This window comes from Thunnus albacares, chromosome 7 (genome assembly GCF_914725855.1).
Source record: "Thunnus albacares chromosome 7, fThuAlb1.1, whole genome shotgun sequence".
Lineage (NCBI taxonomy): Eukaryota > Metazoa > Chordata > Actinopteri > Scombriformes > Scombridae > Thunnus > Thunnus albacares.
Genome location: NC_058112.1, coordinates 17,510,982 through 17,532,321, shown reverse-complemented (window position 1 = coordinate 17,532,321; position 21,340 = coordinate 17,510,982). Strand labels below are relative to the sequence as shown.

Here is a 21,340-nt window from a genome sequence, read left to right as displayed (position 1 = left end):
TGAGCTCCATGTTCAGCCCTGTGTGATTTAAGTCCTCTGTTTAGTCAGCTAGGCTTCAAGGTCAAGCCTTGACTCTCTCCAGAGAGGTCAGTGACATCCCCTCTCCATTCACACTGTTTCCTTCCCTTCAGCCAGAGGGGAGGATGTATCTCTAACTTCCTGCTGCCATACACACAGACAGGAAATTAGTAATTTGCTGTGCTATGCCTGACATTTCAAGTGTTCAAAGTTACATGCTGCTGGACTGTAAGAGTTTTTCTGCTTTACTGCAGACTGTAACATTCAACCTAGTTGAGATATTTACAGAAACACAGATACATTCAAAGAGAAAATCTGAGTTTGAAATTAAGATACAAGAAAATCACTACTGATCATTTTGAATCAATTCATCACTTAAAAAATGTCCTTTTCAACCATGGTACTGTTATACTGATAATAAATGATATTGTAGATACAGTCGATAGTAAGCGTTACTGCTGCCCTGCTTATCAACAAAGCCTCTGACAGGTTGATAAGCACAGGACGGCTCAGTGGGAACAGGACGACATCAATTGTTTACAAGTGATGTCGTCCTGTTCCCACTGAGATTTAAGGACACAGCTTTCTGTCTCATTAGTTTTTGGCTGTTTCTTAACTTATCAACAAAGATGTTGTGGAGTAAGCCCAGCTGTAAAAGTGTTTTGTTTTTTGTTTTTTTTTTTAGTGTAAAAGACCAACTAGTTCTGTATTTTTCACAGTATTTTAAACCATTTTAAAAATCAACTAGTAATAACTGGTATTAAAAGAAGAAATTAAACAATAGAGTTGGTAAGTAAGTGGGTTTATAGTGTAACAGACAAACTGTGACTGTTCTTGTCAGATGAGCATAGCTAAATCATCCATTTAAATAGGGAAGTAACTGCTTTGAAAAATCCGGTAAACTGAAAAAAGTCAAAAGTGGAAGACTTAAGTCAACAGCCTCAGAAGATACTATAAGTAAGCAACAAGCCCCAAGAAGAAAATGCTAGAAGTGTGTGGTCTAAGCAGTAATCGGCACTGAGAGTCATGGGTACTCTAGGATTTATTGCCCTTCAACTTACCATACTGACCAGAAAACCTAATTCAAGTTAAACGATTTATAACTGATGGTCATAACACACCCGATGATACTGTTAAATTGTTCAGATTACTGCTGTTAACAAAATGAAGAACAGGCTCATTAGCTGGATGTTAGCCAGCAAAGTTTAGAGATGTTTATCCTTGTATATTCTTGCATTTGCAGTAGATCTATTAACCACTCAGAATAAGAAGTACAAAACTGAAACAAGTAAATCTAATTTTTTTTTATGGACCCTTAAATTGAATAAAACCCAGGAAAGCCACAGTTTGTCCTCATCCGTCTCATTCTAAAACTTATGATCCACATTTTTCAGTAAAGTTGTTGAATGTTCCGAACCAGATTACATCCCCAAATCCCTGGAAAATCACCCGCTGCTTTCATGTTGGGAAAATCAGTACATCATGAAATATGAATTTCCTTTCTCAGATTACAGTAATGCTACCACAGGAATTTGAAACATGACTTTGATTTTAAGGTAGATTTAAACTTTGGGTAAATACTGTTCATTTGTGACATATGGTTACTGTTACATGTTTTGGCTATGTCATTACAGACTGTAAACTCATTAGATCACTTAGGTTTGCAGTATAGTGTGGTTTAGAAACATGGTATGATTCGCCCATGAACTTCCTAAAAAAATATTGCAAGCACATTGTGTTAAAGAACAAAAGGTGTACAGTGCTGCCAATTCAAAAAAACCCCAAAAAACCCAAATTAGAGGGATTTCATTTCATCTTTTGTTGTCAGATGTCGAGCAGCTGCAGTTGACTTTTCTGGCCCTTGGAAACAACAAAAGGTGAGCCACAGAAAAAGCCAGCCACTCTGATATTGTGGATATTTCTGTACACTCCCAGGGGTCTGAGCTTGCCCTAGAAATGGCTGAGGACTGAAAATATGTTGTTGGAGCAATATTGTTTATGCAGAGCACAGGCTCGTTGCAGGGGAATATTCAGAAAACAGTTTGGCCCTCTTTTACTCCAAGATATTTTGGCCCATGTCTCCCTGAGAATGACCTGAAAACCATAACCTAGATTCTATCATCCAATTAAAACAATTCAAGAAAACAAGCCCAGGAATAATAATAACTGCCACCATATTTAAATGATGAATCATGCAGCACAACTTACATGTTTATTTATTTTATGCAATGTTAAAGCATGGATTAAACTTGATGCACACAGAGTCGCTGCAAGTACTTTTATTAATGTGTGTTTGTTAAGTTTAAAGTGAAATACCCTGAAATAAATCACAGACTGGACTGTTTTAAAATGTTCACAAAATTGAGTTATAAGGTCATTAGTTGTAGTGCAACATGTGGAATATGTCTCAGCAAAACTTCAAAACCATGTCACTGTCTATTCAGGGTCAGAGAGGAAGCTCTTTATAGACGCTCACATACATAAACAGAGCATGACTTCCTCATTCCATTTTCAAAGCATTGCAAGTCATTATTATTGTGTTTTCTTTATACTGTTTGCTTCGAATGCAGTTTTGTAATCTTGTTTTGCTCGACACTTTTGGAGCATTTTTTTATTTCATCCACACAGCATGTACATTATGTTCTCTCAACATTAACGACTCTTCTCACTTACAGAAGATTTTAATTTTCTGACTTGAGCTGCACAGTAACACATCCACATCTGGCACTGAGTCCAATAACACATCTGGCTTTGGGAAATTTTCTTAAAACAGTAACTAACCAGTAATTACACTCCTAAAGACGATGTAATCATCTGTTCTGCTCTTTGAGGGATTCTCCGAAACACCCTTGAGAAAATCTGGGCTATCAGTTATAGAATCGGTTGCATTATTTTTTCTTACCTGAACCAACAGCACATTTCTATTATGACGGGCTCTCTAATTACCTTTGCTATTTATGGTGCACTAACCATCTGCTACTGATTCCTTCATTATCTTGAACACGACAAAATGATTAGGGCATCGTCGGAGAGAGTCATGCCTCTGCCAAGGTTAGGCACTTGTCATCACATATTGTTTATCAAAAGTCACCAAACACACTTGAAAATAATTAAAACCACTAATCACTTTATTGCTAAACTTTTAAGTGAGAAACGCCACATTTGAGCATCCAAAAGGTCTCTGTTTTACGGAGTGCCTCAGACGCTTTAAGATTTATAGGCATTGGGCGAAAGTGAAAATTTGTGAATGTCCCATTTGCTCATAATTGACAGGTGTGGATGAAAGTATTTTTAATAGCAGTCACTGAGTGTTTAATACATCTGTGAATGGTCCTATTTTTACATTTAGAGCATTTTAAGAATTACCAGTCATCTCTTACAGTACTTTAAACCACCTTGAGCATTCAGCAGGCAGAATATCAAATTTCAGATCAAATTTTAATACAAGTGTGTCCTCACCAGAGAAACGAGAGCACTGGTCATTTGTTCAGACACTTAAAATGACCTATGGCTATGTTTTCCCAGTAAGCGACCTATTGCAGACACTGTCATCTCCCAGAAGCAAAAACGAAAGTGGCAGGATGTTATTATACCGCCCCAAAAAGTCTTAGGGAGGAGGTCAGGGTGTATGGTGGGGCTTTTGTACAAAGTGTATGACTTTGACACCAGAGGTTGCGGTGTCCAGCCTGCAGTCAACGTTGGTTTCTTTTAACCATGACGACAATCTTTCCCAAACTGAAGCCATTTTGTTAGTCAACTGTAAATGTGTGACTCAATTGTTGAAAAGGTTCTACTTAACTCTTGAGACATTAATTAGCCACCATGTCATATTCATCATCAGGGCAGCTGTCATACTGTTTGACTTTGATTGAATAAAAGTTCATAGATAAGTAGTCAGTGAACTTTGGTTCTGATTTAGGCAGTGAACTGGTTATGTTCACAAGTGCTTTTTCCTCGAATCTCCATAGATGATAAAGTGCGGTTTTTGTTTTTATCATGAGAAGCTGGTTCTGTCATTAAATTAGTGATCATATAGTACAAAAATTCCAGGATGATGATTTGCATGTTTGTCTTTCACTGTTTGTGCATGAACTTTCCTGACCTCTGCTTATACGCTGTACAGTAGCAACAGATTTCGCCTGTACCACCAATAATTTATTTGCACATCATACTAGGGAAACAAATAACAGCCCTCTCACTGCATCCAAATATGATCCCCTCAATTATCTTGACATGTTTAAGACCAAGTATAAACAGGCCGCAAATATCACAAGAGGTCACACTGACACTACAGTAAGTACATTGTTACTCATATTGAAATTCAAAAGGACACTCGTGAAAACACTGGAAAACACGACCACCCATCAAACACTGATATGAACACTCCTGCCAGCTCTCATTAATGTTTGGATATTGATATTTTGTATGCTTTTCGGAAAGCACTTCAGCATTTTTAAATATAATCTACAATGAGGAATGGTCGACAGTTATTTTTAAGTCTTACTGGACATAAACAGCACGTTTTGTCTTTTTCCCAGAGAGGCTATTAGCCATAATTTCACTGTCCTCTCTTGGCATTATTGTCACTATTCACGTTAGATTAAATCCCTGTGGCATAAGTGCCCAGCAAAATTGATTTGCTATCCTCCTTGTTGCATTGACTGACCAAGCCACAAGAGGCTTTCTGAAGGCTGCTGATCCCCAATATATATTTGTAACACATTTGTTTTAATTAAGTGTTCACACAGCATGGAAATTGGATACTTGACTAAATGACTGGAACCAACAGTAATACGACTAATTGCGGTTACTGTTGCAGCCATTGTGCCTCACAGATCAATATTTAGAGTAGCTGGGTATAGATTTCTAAAAAAGTAAAAGGAGTGATCAAATGGCTTGGGGAATTTGATGGCAAATTGTTTTTTTATAGCAATCTGTAAGAACTTTTGATCATTCTTTTTACAAGAGGAAATTTGACAAACTATAAAAGATACCATTTTTAAAATTAAATACATTTATCTTGCAATCAAACAGCAGATGTCTCTTTTTATCTTAAAAAATATATATTTATACCACATTTTGGATGTCTTGTAGTTGAGCCAAAGCTTGCGCACAGACCAAGGCAGCATTTTTAAACTACAAAACCGAATGAAATAAAACACTCAAAGGATTAGAACAATTTAGAAAGCAGACTCCCGTCTTTTCCATTGTGCCTCTACCATGCTGCGGCTATTTCTCTATGCCCAGCATGGGCTCCACTTTGTGGCTTTTAATAACCTACCCCTTCAAGCTTCTACCCCCTGAGACACATTTTTCCTACTTTATTTGTGCCGCTCTGTTTCTACCTACCGGCAGCTGCAACAAGGAGCAAGCAGTGGAGGCAGCAGCAGCAAATTTCTTCCAGTTGCTCAACACGCTAATACTCCCCTTTTCTTTGCAGCTCAAGCATTATATTGCAGTTTCATTGACTGGGAGGTGTTGTGTTGCAGTGGAATCAATAGCTGAGGGGATCCCAGCCCAACGATTAGCTTGTCAGTCAGGCCTCTGTGGTTGAAAGGAGGGGAGGCAGCGTAAATCCCAGAATACCAGGGGCCACCAGCATGGAAAAGCTGGAATGCTGGGAGCCGCCGATCGTGCTGCACCACCTGTTGTAAGAGGCAACATGTGCTGAGTGTATTAACCTTTCTGCTACTGTGGTTTAACCACTGACTGCTACCACTGGTCCCCACGCACAGTGCTGAGGACTTAAACCACAGCAGTAAGAGATGTTGCTGTTATCTAATCAAATTAGCTTGAAATGTTTTCATACCAACTGTGCGCTCTTGTTTGGGTTAAGTGGGAAATTATTTCAAATTAGATTTCTTTATTTTTATATACCCTGAAATGCAGAAATGGCTCACTGGTTGGTTACTGACCCCTGTCAGTTGATTTAGCATCTGGGAACGGAGAATATTTGTGGTTTTATATTTGATGTAGTGCAGACCTGAAGTGTTTCTGTTCAGATATCACAGAGGGGTCAGTAAAAGGAGAATGTGAGATTTTCATCCTAGCTAATACTTTCCCATGCTGGAGTTTAAAATTCCAGTGAACAGAAAAATAGCATACTGATCAAAAAGTATTTTCTTTTGCACGTCTGATGTGGGGGGTCATCATAAATCCCATTTTGAAAATCTCTGCCCCAAAGAGTGTGAGTGATCAGTGAATAAAATCCAGGTTATATCTACATGATGCAACGCCAATGCAATGCCAGTTCTAATGGTCACTTTTAAATTTCTTTTCTTATTTCCATGGTCTGGCTTTAAATTAATTTAAAAATACCTTCATAGCATTCTCTGTGGTTTAAATACACTATCATTATTTTTTTGGAGCCTTAAATCGATTTCTCAGGGGTAACTCTCCCCTGACAGTAGGCAATATTTTATTTCCTCAAGCAATGAGACAGAGCAATTGTAAACAGTTTGTATATGAGTCACATTTAGAGAAAATTTAGACAAAGTAAATCTTTGACCTTTCAGAATTATTTGGCTCTCGTCCCAGGGTCGCCACACAGTTCACCATCAATAGAAAGCTATGTGATATTAACAGAAGGCAACATACTGCTTGCGATGGTTCTTTAGCTATTATTCTCCATATGTTTCCTTGTGACCTTTTCCTGCAGCTCAGTTAGAGAATGCATACTATCATATCCTTGCCCATTATTTCATCAGAAACCTGGCCATGATGATGAGCACAGCTGTATTGCCAGCGCTATTAGACGACATACGCGTAATGCTGCAAACAATTGTGGTCCACAAATAGTGAGTGGAAAATTCTATGGCATTGAACTTTTATGCAGACTGTAGTTATTCAGATTAATGTGTGTATAACCAAAAAGATAGAAAATATTGCTGTAGGTAGTCTATTTCAACATGCAGACGGGCAGGCAAACCTTGATCGTAAAACAAGACTCTTCATTTTCTATTCTTCTTGAATTTATTTCTCATAAAGCATTTCCAGCATCGGTGTGTTATTGCATGCCGATTCCTAAACAGTATTAACTCTTAACATCTGTACAAATGGTTTGTAGATGATCACATCTTGTTATCAGGTCTCTGGCGACTTTCTGACCTTTTTAAACTTGGATGGGATCCTGAGTCTTTAGCAGCGAACCCTTACTTGATTTAAATGCAGAGTAAGGATGCCTGCAGAGAAACTTTTTACACTTTTTAAAGTAGGAGCCAAACTGGATAAACGAGTACCTGAACAATTGAACTCTGCTATTGGTAACTATCTGTTTGGAGAGTGTGCAGTATAAAATTCCTGCTTAAGCAAACCTGAATTCAGTAAATATGGAAAACTGTAAGTCAGATAGCCCATCGCTTAGACTTTGAACTGATATAATACTGTTAAAAAGCTAAAGTGTTACTAATTTGCTCTCTGCTGTTTCTCAGACTCAGAGTACAGTTTCTAGACAGCGGAAACGTGAGGCCATTTCTTCCTGTAAGCAACAGAAGATCACTAACAAGCCTCCCGCTGGGGGGCGGGCTCTCATACGGAGACTAGTGATCACTTGATGCCCCTGTCGTCAGACCAGGCTTAGGCGAAGGCAGCTTAAGTTCAAGGCAGGGAGAGAACTGTCAACCGAGGGTCACACTAAGAGAGAACTGGGGCATCAAGCTGTAGCACCAGAGGAGGAGTCAAGGGCAGTCATGGGCTGTTTGTCTTGAAAGAGGATGGGAGGGGGTAAGGGTCACTGCAGAAGGATTGAGACCCCATTAGCGGTGTTACTCTTACTTCCACTTGCTTAGCTTTTGACTGCTTAGCTTACTGAAATTACACATTTAGGCTCTCGGACATTGGAATATAATTTGCAAAGAAAACATGTTTTAACTAATGTGTTTTACAAGCCACAGGTAAAGAAATGTAAATAAAAATATAGGCCTTATGGGCCACACCTCTAAACATGCTTTAGCATGACAGTTATGTAATAAGAAGGAGGGGGACCCTGATCCTGCCACAATGCACTGTGCAGTATAGTAGACAGTAGTAGTGAGTTTGGACAGAAGGCTTTCAGTTGTTTTTCTCCATTTTCAGTTTAAATTTCGCTGCTTTTCCTCATGATGAACTTTAGTGTTTCTGCAGACAGAAACTCTAGCATGTCAGGACATTGAGCTCAGCCTTTTACCACCAAGAGAAGGAAAGATGCTAGCTGTTATTGCTCTTTAGTGTGGTATCTAGAGGGGAATTTACATTATGCAGGAAAAACACAGATGTGTGCAGCCCTTATTTTAAGCAGAGGAATCATTTTTCTGGTTGGCATCATAAGTAGGAAAATTATTCAGTGACCACAAAAGACTAAGAAGATGCTTGTTTATCATCACTTAAAGCAATCCAACATGATGACGTTCAGTTGAGTAAAACAGTTCAATGAAAACAAACTGTTGTACAGAACATCTCAGTGAGCAGTTGTTAACTATATACTGTATTTGTATTTGTTGATACTTTTTTCACATGGGGTAAACTTTAAATGATCGTCAGTAATTATAGGCAGAGTTTTCAAGATTTCATGATCAATTAGTAGAGTATAAAACGGAGAGAGAAATGCAGGCAGGTAGTTGTGGATATGATCCCGTTGCCAACTCGAAGAAGAACTAAATGTTACAACTCAATCACTATCTGAGCACCGAGAAGATAAGTTTGATCTAAGACAGCTCTGCTAAGATCCTCTGTTCAATCAGAATAAAAATAAGAACACAGTTTTATGTAATTATCAGAACATCAGTTATTGAATATTTTCTTAATTAGAGAAACTGTCTTTAGTTTTGCCACAAAAAGAAGTGACAAGTATATCACGAAAAGTTTTGTTCATCAATAAAAACATATTTAAGGAAGATAAAACGTTTTATTCACTAATGTTTGCCGAAGTAATTTGGAAAAGCAAAATATAAAAAATTGGATCGCTTAGATGATGACATATATAACAAACTCAGTTAAACCTGATTTCAATTAAACAGTTTATAATTATGTCTGAGGTGTGCAGTGTTTGTTGTACGTGTGTTCATGCGTGTGTGTGTGTGTGAGAGAGAGCAAGAAAGGGGGAGATAAAGAGAGGGAAAGTCTTTGTAAAGAATTTGGCAAGCTCAACAAAGTCCCTCAAGAGTCCTTACCAAAGGATCTGGGAGAATGTTCTAGGTTCCAAGGAGAAAGACCCCTCAAGAGTGAAAACACACTAGCGTTAAGTTATTAGCTCCACTTTGAGCTGTGTATGTGAAACAAGCTCTCACAAGAGCTGGTGAGAATCCCTTAACTCACATTACTCCACCCCCTGGCTTTGTCTCTTTTTCAGAATCAGACTAGGAGGGTTATTCTCTCCATGTGGATAGGTCCTCGGGCCCAATTATCTGGCTACAATGCTCAATTAGCCATAATCCCTCTTTTGAGGTGACAATAAAGGGGTTTAAAGTTTTACTTATAGAATAAGAACCACCTTATGTGAGATGGCATAAGAAATACATCACTTTCATCTTTTTTTTTTTTTTAACAAAAAGGGAAGGGAAAATTATTCTCTTAGCAAAAAAAGTTGCCGTAATTGTACGTAAACAGCACAAAAACTTTGTGCTCGAGGCTTTAGTTGTTGCCAAGCGAATGCACATGCAGATGTGAAAATAAGAAATCCAGTTACTGTAAAAGACGATGCAGCTGTTATTCTGAATTATTTTGATTTTTGAGCGTTTAAGCCAAAAATTCCTGACCCATGGCGGGATGCAGTCGTTCAGGTAAGTGTCACCATGAGCAAGGTCATATTCTGTCACCAGGTGCTCAATTAAAAGGAGCATTAACCTTGTTTACAAAATACAAGAGCAGTACGGAGTGGGGCAGTAAATTTATTGTCATTAAACAGTAGGAGGCTGTTTTCTCTTGGCCGCTTGCCTACCAGCCACATGAGCTGGGCTGGTTAGCACACACACACACACACACACACACACACACACTGTGCATTTAAGCCAGCACAAGGGCTACATCTGGGGCACCCCTCCACCACAGCCAACTAATGACAAATGTTTTTGCTTTACTTTGGCTTGCATCTTAACAAACGAGTTCAAGCGTTCTTGAAAAGTAGATTTAAGAGCAAGAGGTGCCAGAAGTAGGGGAAAATGTCTGCCTCAGCTTTATGATGTGGTAACTAAAGGCGCTGAATAAGGTGACTGCAAAGTAAGACATGACATAAAACAAAAGTTAAACTCTGGCACCCAAAATGTCATTGTGCTGCTCCTTATGAGGCTACCACTCACCCCCGCTCTGTTTATTTATGTGCCAAAAAGTACACATGATAAAAACTCCTCGAGAGGTGAAATAAAACAGTCTTCACTCTTTATTTTTATGGGTCACTTTAGTAGGTATTTGGCAGGAGATGTAACCTGTGTAGGGCTTTAGTTTTCCAAAAAGTGGAATTTGGATTGCACATGCATGTGAAGGTAAACCAGACTATCAGTAAGTTAAGGTGTTCTGCCAAGACCCCCAGTTTTCCCCTCTCCTGACCAAAAAAAGACCCTCAAAACCTTAGATCACCTTAGACCATTACAGAGGTTAGTGGTCAGATTGCCCTGGATACACTGGTGACCATAAGAATTTTTTGTTAACATAATATAACATTAGTTATATATCTGAGGAAAGGTGTCCCTTGTCTCCATCTCCACCCGGCTGTAACAATGTCTGATTCCATACCAAATCTGATACCAAGCATTACTCCTAAGCTCTGTCAAAGGTTCCTGCCGATCTAGGTATTACAACTGTCTCTGTTATTCTTGGAGGAGTGGCACTCAGTTAACCTCAAATCAAGGGCTGTAATTTGTGGTTGATGGCACACTTTAAGATGTGTCTGATCTCTCTGCCTCAGGCGTCGAGACACGGGACTTGATTAGAGACAGTTACATGTGGGAACTACTGCGCTAACCGCAACTCGGAGCGAATGTCAGCCGCATGCATGTCATGTGTCTTTTGCTTAGATATATTGGGGTAAAGCTTTGTAGTTATAACTACAAAGATAAGGGGTGCAGTCGCTTCACAGTGATCACAAGGTATTTTGACTTTCTCTTTCAAAGTTTTAGATCTGAGAGTACATTTTCTGGTACAAAGGTGGTGTCGATCATCGCAAACAAAAGATTTGTTACCTCTAAAGGTTCTCATCCTTTTGTATTAACACATGATGACATGAAATCTTACTTTTTTTAAAAAATAAATAAATAAATGCATGCTGTGTAGGAATAATTTCTTAAAAGACAGACCACATAGATTTGCAATTATATAATGCAACAATATAACTACTATTAAAACCTCTCATGTAATAATCTTAAATGTCATTAAATTTTAGAGTTTCTTAAATTCAAACAAATTAACTAAAAGTCTTACTGAAATTTAGAGCTGTTGATTTTGAAATGCAACGTTTTTCCAGATAACAGTCGTTATTAAACATCATGCAAACTGTCCTAATTAACCCAAATTAATTAGTATTTATTGAAGATAGAACAAAATTTTATCATTAACACTTGGTCTCTCTCTATCACACACACACACACACACACACACACACACAATGCAGAGTTGAACAGCTTTATTTGGGGGTTATGGCCATTGCTCGCCCACCCACCCCCGCTTCACACTACACAGGAATAGATGTTGAAAGGGCGAAAAGAAAGAGAGGCACAAGGAGAATAAAACACAGCCACACCTTTCAGCGCCTGTGCTCTTGAGGAATTTGATGAGCGACAAAAGCAGAACATTTTGAAGCCCCATTTTGCCTAAGTAGCTGTGCATATAGTGAACAATTATTTACGCAGTAGCAGAGCGGTGGAGTTGCCTATGGATTCATTAGCCTCTTTGGGGCCTCCCCCCTCTTCAATCCCCACCAAGCCTTTCTCTATGTCTCTCTTTCTCTCTCTCTCTCTCTCCAACGCCCTCAAACGCCTTACTCTCGCTCTTTCTTTCTTTCTTTCTTTGCTGTCTATAAGAGGTTTTTAAGCCTAGCCAGTGTTTGTAATTAGCTCCCAATGTTGGAATGGAACATGTTGAGGTGGGTGTTAATGGGCTGGCCAGGCCCTTACTCTCACAGCAGGCTGAGAGCAGAAACAGAAACCAGTCTTTGTTCCTTGGATAGGGAGAAGACAAAAAGTGGGCATTAAAAGTGTGTAGAAGGACCTCTGGAAAATATTAACTGGCATTCATATTTTAAAAGAACACTTGGACCAAAGCGCAAAGCTGTTATAATGACTGTCACCTCTCTATATGTGCTCAGCTGGAAACTCTTTGGCAACTTGGTGTATACAATTTTAGGACTCCAGTTTAGCTTTGAAAAATTATGATCATTTTGAATTATGTTCTATGAATATATAAAGGATTATTTCATACATTTTGCTTTGTTTCTCAAGACTTTCAAGTATTTTTGTTTACTTTTAATCCATTTTACTGTTAACTGTTTAAAAAAATGTTATATCAAACACAGATCATAGACATAAACATTGGAATAATTGGGCATCACTGTTAACACTGTTTGGACCACAGCACAGGGCTATACAGTCACTTTCAGAGCAGAACAAGCAAAAATCGTAGCTTTGAATGTTCAGTCTTTCAGGTCAGAGTTCAAACGCACTGGGAAAGCAGTGGGCGTTATTCTGAAACCTTTCAAGATCTTCCCTTCTCTCCTTTTTTTCTGGCATCTTCCCATTAAGCTGTGCGGCTGCTGGAGCAATCCATTACTGTGTCAAAGTTCTTGTTCTGCTTTGGCCTGGAAGCATAGTGAAACAGCTTGTTTTCATTTCAGTAGGGGAAAGGCAGGACTGTGTTTCAAGTCCCCTACCCCTCCAGATGTGCCTTGATCAAGGGAAGTTGACTATGCGCTTTGTGTTCTTTAAGACACTAATGTGATTATGTCACATATTTTCAGCTGATTCCCATTGCTATTAGTCTTGGTGTGGGGTCTGGGTTTCAATGGACTCTATCAGGATGGGAGTTGGAGGGATTTTTCTTCCAGCAAAGTCTGATTCCTAGCCAACCAGAGAACACTGAGGATTGTGTGTGTGTGTGTGTGTGTGTGTCTGTGTGTGTGTGGAGTGTTTGTGCAAATCTTCCGGTCTGTGCAGCAGCAGTACAATATTTAAGCTCTTCAAATCCAGTCTAAATAATTCACTTATGTTTTGGTGCTTCATGTTTCGTGCTCCTTTGACAAAACTCACAGAAAATTCCTATCTTATGGATCTTCAAATGTCTTCTTCTGTTTGTTTGCAACATATTTGCCTTCAGTGCATAGTGCGACAACACGACGTTCATACTTTTTAATCTTTATTCTACATAAACCTACATTGTCTATATCTCCCTCTCTCACATGTTCTTAAAAAAAGCAAACAATTGTAGACATTGTGAAATTTACAGAGAAACAATACCGAAGACCTGTAACACTAAAATTTATGGCAGCAAAATTAAGGCCCAAAATCAATCAATTTCAATGGAATTATAGCAATCAGAGTATTTGCTCTCAAAGACAAATGAAAAAAAAAAAAAAATTAGTGTGGTGATTTTTGTCTGGTGCAACTTTAGTGAACTTTGACAAACTAATTTGTGCCACTGACTAATTGCAAACTGTCTTCAATGTTCTGGGAGAGAAATGGAGGAAGATATCATATAAACTGTGTTTCACCATCCAATCTTATAAAACTCCACTCTGCCAGCGTGTAATTGAAGCAGCAAGTTAGCAGAGCTGCAGTAGCAGCTTCAGTCCTCCATCTGCGACAACATAGGATATGTTCGGGCACAGTATTGAGTGTAGGTCACGTTTTGGCAGCGCTCAGAGCTCAACACGTAATCACTGTAGTTACATGTAAATCTGAAGAAAATAGACATGTAAAGCGCTGAGTGAAATGTGGTCTGTGTAGACAGCTTTATTGATTAAAATACAAACATATCTGTTCTGCCAGACATGTGCCAGACAGAGGACTGAAAAACATGGCTGATAGGCTTGTAGACACTGTGTGAAGCCTTCTGCTATTGGTGGTTTATCTACATTAAGAAAACCAGCCACAGTGAGACCTGCAGGTAGTCACTACCTCACCAAGCCTCCAGCATGACCAGTTCCGTACGGATACATAAATGAATTTCACGTAACTTCGTGGAACTTTTGAGAGCTAAAAGTTGAGCTAGCTTCCCCAAGCAGATGCCATATACATTCTGACAATACGAAGTTGTTGGACGGAACAAACAACATACTGATGATTTTTTTCTATTCTTTGACATGTGAAACAAAACTGCTAACTGGGAGCGACTTTTTCCAGGTTCATTTCACTTTGCATTCGGTTGGCAGTCTGAGAACATGCAAGGTTTCCTCCTCACTTGGATGGGCCACAAACTCTGCTCTCCACTCTGGCTCATCAGGCCAAGAGAAAGGAAGGGCCACCTTGGCACTCATCACTGCCAGTCTGTCCACCTATTAGAAAGGCTGTGGACATTGTTGGCTTAGCCCCGGCTTCTTCTGAATTGTCCCATAATGTGACTGCATACTGCCAAAGAGCATACCCGATGGCAATAAGGAGAAAGCAGCGGACACATTAAATTTAGAAGCCTGTCCTCAAACATGTCCACTCATTGTATGGCAGGATGACTGCATATTACAGAGAGTTGCAGCATAGCTACTCTCACCCGTCACTAGATTAGAGGCCAGCTGGGAAGACAGCTCCATCATCTGCGAATCCAAATGGTGGACCCTACTTTCCTTTAAGCTGCCAGTCTGTGTAAAAACAGGATTATGCCTCCTGCTCACCGACTGGGCCTAGATTTGGTCCCTGATGGCTGCCAAACTATGTTGTGACAGGCCGCTGTCGTCGGCAACTCCTCTCACAGCACCCTGGACCAAGTGCGTAGAGTGGAGTGGGAATGGGGCCTTCAGCTGTGAGTTTTAGCTCAGCTTATCATAGGTACTAGTATAAACCACAGAAAGCTTAGCCACTCTTCCCACTCTGATTACTAGAGCAAAGGAGGAGAAAGATTTGTGAGGCAAATTTTACCACCACAAAGCATAGAATCACTACATCCATCAGAAAAGCAGCTCCAGATAATGCAGAGAGTGCAATGCAATGAAGGGGTGTGGCTTGGAACAGCTACAGCAACACTTGGCCGTGTTGTCATCACAGCAAAGCTCCATTTGAGGACATTACTGAAGAAAAGACGCACCGCTGCCAACAAGCACACTCTATCTGGTCTGGATAGCATCACACTCAACACCGAGGTACTGCCATAGAGAGTCAACTGTCGCAACCAAAACGGGGCAGGAATAGACGAATTTTGAGCTGTCCTCTGATGAAACCATAATTTGCTATGTTCTCACTGTTGCTGACAAGGGTTGAATGGGCTCAACGTAACTGGCTGAGCATATTCATAAAAATTATCTGTGTCCAAATACATAAAAATGGGAGAAACCAATCTCATAGATTCCTGTTACAGGATGACGCTTCCCCCAAAGAGATGAGGAGTTTGTCATCCTGAAGAAAGATGAACAAAAGATAATTGGCTTTAACCCATTACTGTACTAATAAAGTTTTATTTGGGTTTGATATGCATGATGATTGGTCTTGTTGCAAGACAGTGAATTATTTGTTAAAATCCAACAGATTGAAAAACCTACAAAAATCACTGTTATGTGAATAAATTACTCTTTTATGATCTGGTGTCTTGCTATCTGTTGGTTGGAGGCCTGGATAGTGACAAGACAATTTTTGGTAGAAGGTAATACAAGGGTTCTTTGTTTAATTGACACTGTCCCTTTTCAAAGAGAAGAAATTCATTTGACCTCAACACGCTGACTTTATGTACTTCATGCATCTTAATCAGCATAGTGTGAACATGGCTGAGAGTGTCAGTCAAATACTCAAGGATTTTTTTAGACAAAGGGTGATGGTATTACAGATAATGAATTGAACGGTGGAGTTATTTGTTTTTAGGTGCTAACACACTCACAAATTAACACACAACAACTTTAATTGTGCATCAGTGTGTGTGTGAGAGGGTTAACGGAAGTTTCTGTCTTCAGTGAAGTTAAGTTTATAAAGTTTCAAGAAAGTCATACGTGGGAAATAAAGGCACAAAAAAATCTGGTTGACCTCAGTGTCTGAAATGATTGTAAATCTTCTGTTCATGTCCCACAATTATTTTCATTTAACCGTTTTTTTTGGAAAAGCTGAAGAAGAATGTGTTCTTTATGAACAATGTACAATATTTATTATAACATTTTTAGCCAGAAATTAAACATTGAATCTGAAAAGTCTTAACAGAGGAAACTTGTTGGCAAGAAATGTTAAGAGTTTGACTAATGGCTGTATGTTGTATCAAATACTTGTTTTAGGTTCATGTAAAGCATTCCAACAAATTGGATACCAATTAAGAAAATATAATTTTTCTGTATTCTCTAAGGGGGGGATTTTCATTATCTTAATTATATAATCATTTGATTAATCTATATTTAATGCTGCTGTTGTGTACATACAGTAGAACTTAAGCCTTTTTTGTGTTTACAATATGTTTTTTAAAAAAGGTCATTTCGTCTTGTTTCAGTGCTAATGAAAGCAGGACACCATTCTGTGGGTTTCTTGGGGATAAAAGAAAATTAAATGCTTTCTAATATTTGCTATTTTAAAGAATTAAAACAGCTAAATAATAACAACAGGTAAAGATTAATCAGTGTAAAATACCAACATTCTGGCAGTTTCTTCCTTGAAGTTTTGCACCTGGGAGGGAAGTGTGAACAGAGAACATGCAAACCACAGAAAAGACCAAGGCCAAGACCACAAAGAAGGATTTTGTGGCTGTGTGGTGCCAATTCTTACTAAGAGAAATACGCATTCCTTCTTTGACCATGTTAAGCCAAAATACCAAAAAAAATACACCTGAAATACTATTGCGTCTCCAAAGTTTAGTACAGTTTTCATGAAATGACAGTAGTGGTCGTCTAAACTATAAATCATACTGTCTGTAAATACATCTGTAAATATCCCACAGAGGATAAGTGATCAGTAGCTCCAGAGGTGCTTTGGGTCACTATTGGAACAATAATTTTCAACAGGATAAATGTAATAGTTTAGTATAGGTTTGATTGGAGAAAAAATAGCATGTTTACATCAAGAGACATGCGCTTATGGTGGGATTTATGACGTTTGCATTGCCACAAACTGGATAATCCTGCTGTCAACAGTTTGTTAAATGCAAGAGCCACTTTCTGGGTTCATCACTGTTCGGAGCAGATTAGTAGAGGGTAGTGGATCTCATATGGCCTGGTCAGAGGCCATCATTGAAGGGCTTAAGGGATTAATGTTGTCTTGCGCTCTCACTCTGTCTCTCCAATATTCAATCAAACTCTGCTGTGAGAACGCATACAGGACAATTTGTACAAACATGTCCTCATCACTGTAGTTTAACAATATACATCTATTTGCTGAACTCCGTACAAGAACATATTTTGTACTTCTGCCAGATGGTTTGCTGAAGGATTTCCCTGACTCCTGTTTAGCCTTCAGACATACCAGTATTACAGCACAGTGTGTTGCAGTGCAGTGTAAAGCTATCTATGGCAACTGAGTCATGATGTAGTAGTGTCCATGGGCTTGAGGAGGATGGGTCAAAGGCTAAATCCCTGCTTAAAGACACCGTAGTGAGCCTTTTCTATCAACAGACAGGCCATTTCAGTATGTGTTGGATAAGATGTAATTTCCCATCTGCTTTATGGCTATTTCTGATCCCTGGGCTCTTGTCAGCAAACTCCTCAGGACAGATATCATCAGTAATATAAGGAGGACTCTGGCAATACTTAGGGCCTTAAAAGGCCCTTCACTTCCCTCAGTCATGTGGATGGCTTAAGGAGTTTGAGAGCGCAGGTCACAAGTAAACGTTTCACAAACACTATCAAATAGCACAGATTTAAGTGGCTTAGGACAGCTTCCTCACAGAGTGTTGCTGTGGTGTGGTGTGTGTGTGTGTGTGTGTTTGTGAGTGTATGCATGTAATGGCTTGCGTTAAACTCTTCCTATCTGAATTTGATTTCTTGCTGTTTTTGTACTTATTTGTAAAGCATACATTTAATTAGTCAGCCATGTCTCCCAGAAATTATGTTTATATACTCCTAATTTGTTTTCCCAGATATGTTTTGAGTTTTGCTGCCTGGATCATGTTCAGTGGCAAAGTTTTTGTTTTTCCAGTGAAGGAAGTGCTACATACGTTCTTGTACCACACACTTAGGGAGGTGATTGTGGTGGATGATGGTGTACGTAGGACTTTGACACCAGAGACTTTTCATGCAAGTTCACAGTCTGCTTATGTTTAGACTCCAAAAGCACTTTGGCTAAGAATAGGGAAATATCATGATTTTGGATAAATATTAAAAAGTAAACACATCCTGTGCTTCAAGTCTGATTTTCTCAATATTAAAGCTGCAATAACATCCAAACATCCAAGCCAAAAACATCCTCATTAGAACAACGACAGTATAGGTCTAAAATTCAGGCTGGCAAAAACAACCCATAGATAGGTTTACGCCATCTTGCAGCAGTAGTAATGCAATCCGGCTTTCCAAAACTGTTACAAATCACTGTTAAAAAATAATGATGTTTTGTGGTGTGACAACACTGTGGTTAAGGCCTAGTTAGATTTAGGCACACAGGTTTGGGTTAAAATGATGACTTGAATTGTGGTTTACACAGTTTATACTTCCTTAAAATTATGCAACCTTCGTTGTTATGGCAACAGTAAACACCATGACATTACGTTGTTGTTGTTTTTTTTTTTAAATGTCCTGACTCACGGTTTGAAACATGACACTGTTGGGACGGGTAGGAGTGCGTTTGGTTATTAGTAATAATTCATAATTATCATGATAATTATGAATTATGAAATCAAGAGATTATTAATATCAATCAATAATTCAGGCACCAACTGTTGCTATCAGGGGAGTCTCACACAGGAAGGCACCAATATGATGGCTCTGTGAGGAGCACAGTTGATTATTTGCAATAATTATCAATTATCAATGATAATTAATTAATTATAACAATTAATAGAATTATTAATATGAATTAACAATTACGGAGCACCAGCCGGAAACCAGGACCAATAACCAAACAAGGTAGTCTCATAAAAGAGTTCACCTAGAATGTTAATATCTAAGAGATAAACATTCAAGGGTGAACAAAGAAGGGTGAATTCGAGCTCTGACTGCTTCAATCAGCCACTTTTCACAATATGTTAAACACAATAATGACAAAAGAACTTCTCTTTAAAGATATAGAAGTGTTTATTAAACTTAACAGAATTAACAAAGTTAACAAATGCGTCATTCAATAAACACTATCCTAAAATCTAATTCTACCTAAGCAAAACACAACAAAGCTATGTACAAGGTGAACACATGCAGGTGAATGCGTGTTTGTGTGTGTGACAAGATGGCAACGTGATCTGACATGATGACGTCGAGGGTTTGGGGCGCGAACGTAACTATGGAAGGAAGTCACGTCATGCGAAAACCAAATGGCGGTGTACGGCGATGTCTTGGTTAGACAATAGCAAGATGGCGCCATCTGGTGGTCGGCGTTTTGCACCCACCAAATTCTGTGAAAAACACACGTGTCTGATGGCGGATAGCGAGGGACGAGTCCCATGTTATCTGACCATCAGATGTGCAAAAAGATGTCAGTGCGTGTGTGTGTGTGTCGCAAGAGAGGGAAGAAAGAGGAGGGAAAGCGATCGTGAGAGGGAGAGAAGCGGTTCCTTTGTCCACAGAGAACGTGCAACACAAAACAGTCTAGCGTGGTGAACACAACTAAACAGGCAGCAAACTTAAAATACTCCTCAGAGTAAAGCAGACAAAGGAACTCGGCGGTCCGTCAATCCACACAACAAAACAATAGCAATAAAGCTAAAAAGCTAAAAGCTAAACAACAGCACCGATGCTGAAACTAACACACGATAACACTGCCTCTGCCCAGACTTAAGCCTCTTACTTCAGGTCGCTACAGAAAGCGAGCAGGGTGTGTTCAGTCTCTCTTTTGGTCCAGCTCGGATGCTGATGGTGCCTTGCCGCTGTCAGCGGGCCTAACGGCGAGCTGGTCCTCAGCGGTGTGGTGAAGAAAACAGCAGTCAACTCTCTTCCAATGAGAGACTGTATGTTGAGACTGTTTCCTGTTTAGCACCTAGGTGCGAAATCTGCAAAGCATCAGGGGAAATGGAGTTTGTGAACCTTTTTGGCGCTGTTCCTTCATCTCAGGGGGGACAAAGGAGAAGAGGTGCCTCGTGGTCAGGCCTCAGAGGTTACATGTGGGCCTACTTTGTATGACCCCATGGTTTGAGGCCCAACAACACTCATGGTTGGAAGCGGGAAGTGAACAGTGGTCTCCTGCAACCAAGTCCACTGGGCTATCCACCCAACCTGCCTCCTCCCAATAAGGGAAAAATAATCTTATCAAGTCAACTTATAATGACGTCATCTCAGCTGCATCACTTCCCCAGGTCATAATTACTAGGGCCACTGGATGGTGTAAATGTAACTATATGTCGTATTTGCCGGCCCGAATTTTAGATCTATACTGTTGTGTTTCTTGTGAGAATGGGCTGAAGTAAGCTGTAAACACAACGCTGACATATTATCTGTTTGTAGGTTATGGTTAACTTGTTAGCTAACAGTTGCTTATTTACACATCCAGCAGATGGGCAGGGTAACATCAACATTCAATTGTAGTCATGCTTCTGGCCACCTGACAAACCAAAGTCTAATATTCTCTCTGTGTTAAGCTCCATTTGACTCTCCACCATCTCTCCATATCTGTCTCTTTAGTTGATATAGTCACAAGCTAGTCGCTAACTTTGTCTGTCTGCCAAATAGTCCTAATGTACAGTCAGTTTTTAGAGCATTTTTTCTGAGCCACCTGCTGTAGCTGAAAACTACACTATGAGAATGGTCAAAGTAAACTAAAACAGTAAAGTTGCGGGCTGCATAGCCAAAACAATGATCTATAAGATGCTACAAAGCTCTGTAGAGCTGTAGGGGGCAACTGCAGAGTAAAGTAATGATATTCTGTGGGTTCATCACAGATAATAGTGATAGTCATGTGATCTCATGTAGTTAAAATACTGATTATAGCTGCTTCAAGTATAAGAATGATTTTTCCCCTAACCTTAACCAAGTCAGTCAGTGTTTTGCAGACATGTTCAAATATGATATTGTGTGACTTTGCAGATGCAATCATTAAAAGTTCACTTACATTATTGATAAAAAAAAAATGTTATTCAGCTGATAATACATTCCTCACAAAATGTATTA

The 21,340-nt window shown here is 39.3% G+C and overlaps 1 protein-coding gene across 1 annotated transcript in view; it reads left to right on the top strand.

The window, feature by feature from the left end:
• nr2f2 (nuclear receptor subfamily 2, group F, member 2) overlaps positions 1-21,340 on the top strand; it is a 146,627-nt gene that overhangs the window by 92,732 nt on the left and 32,555 nt on the right. The window lies entirely within an intron of this gene.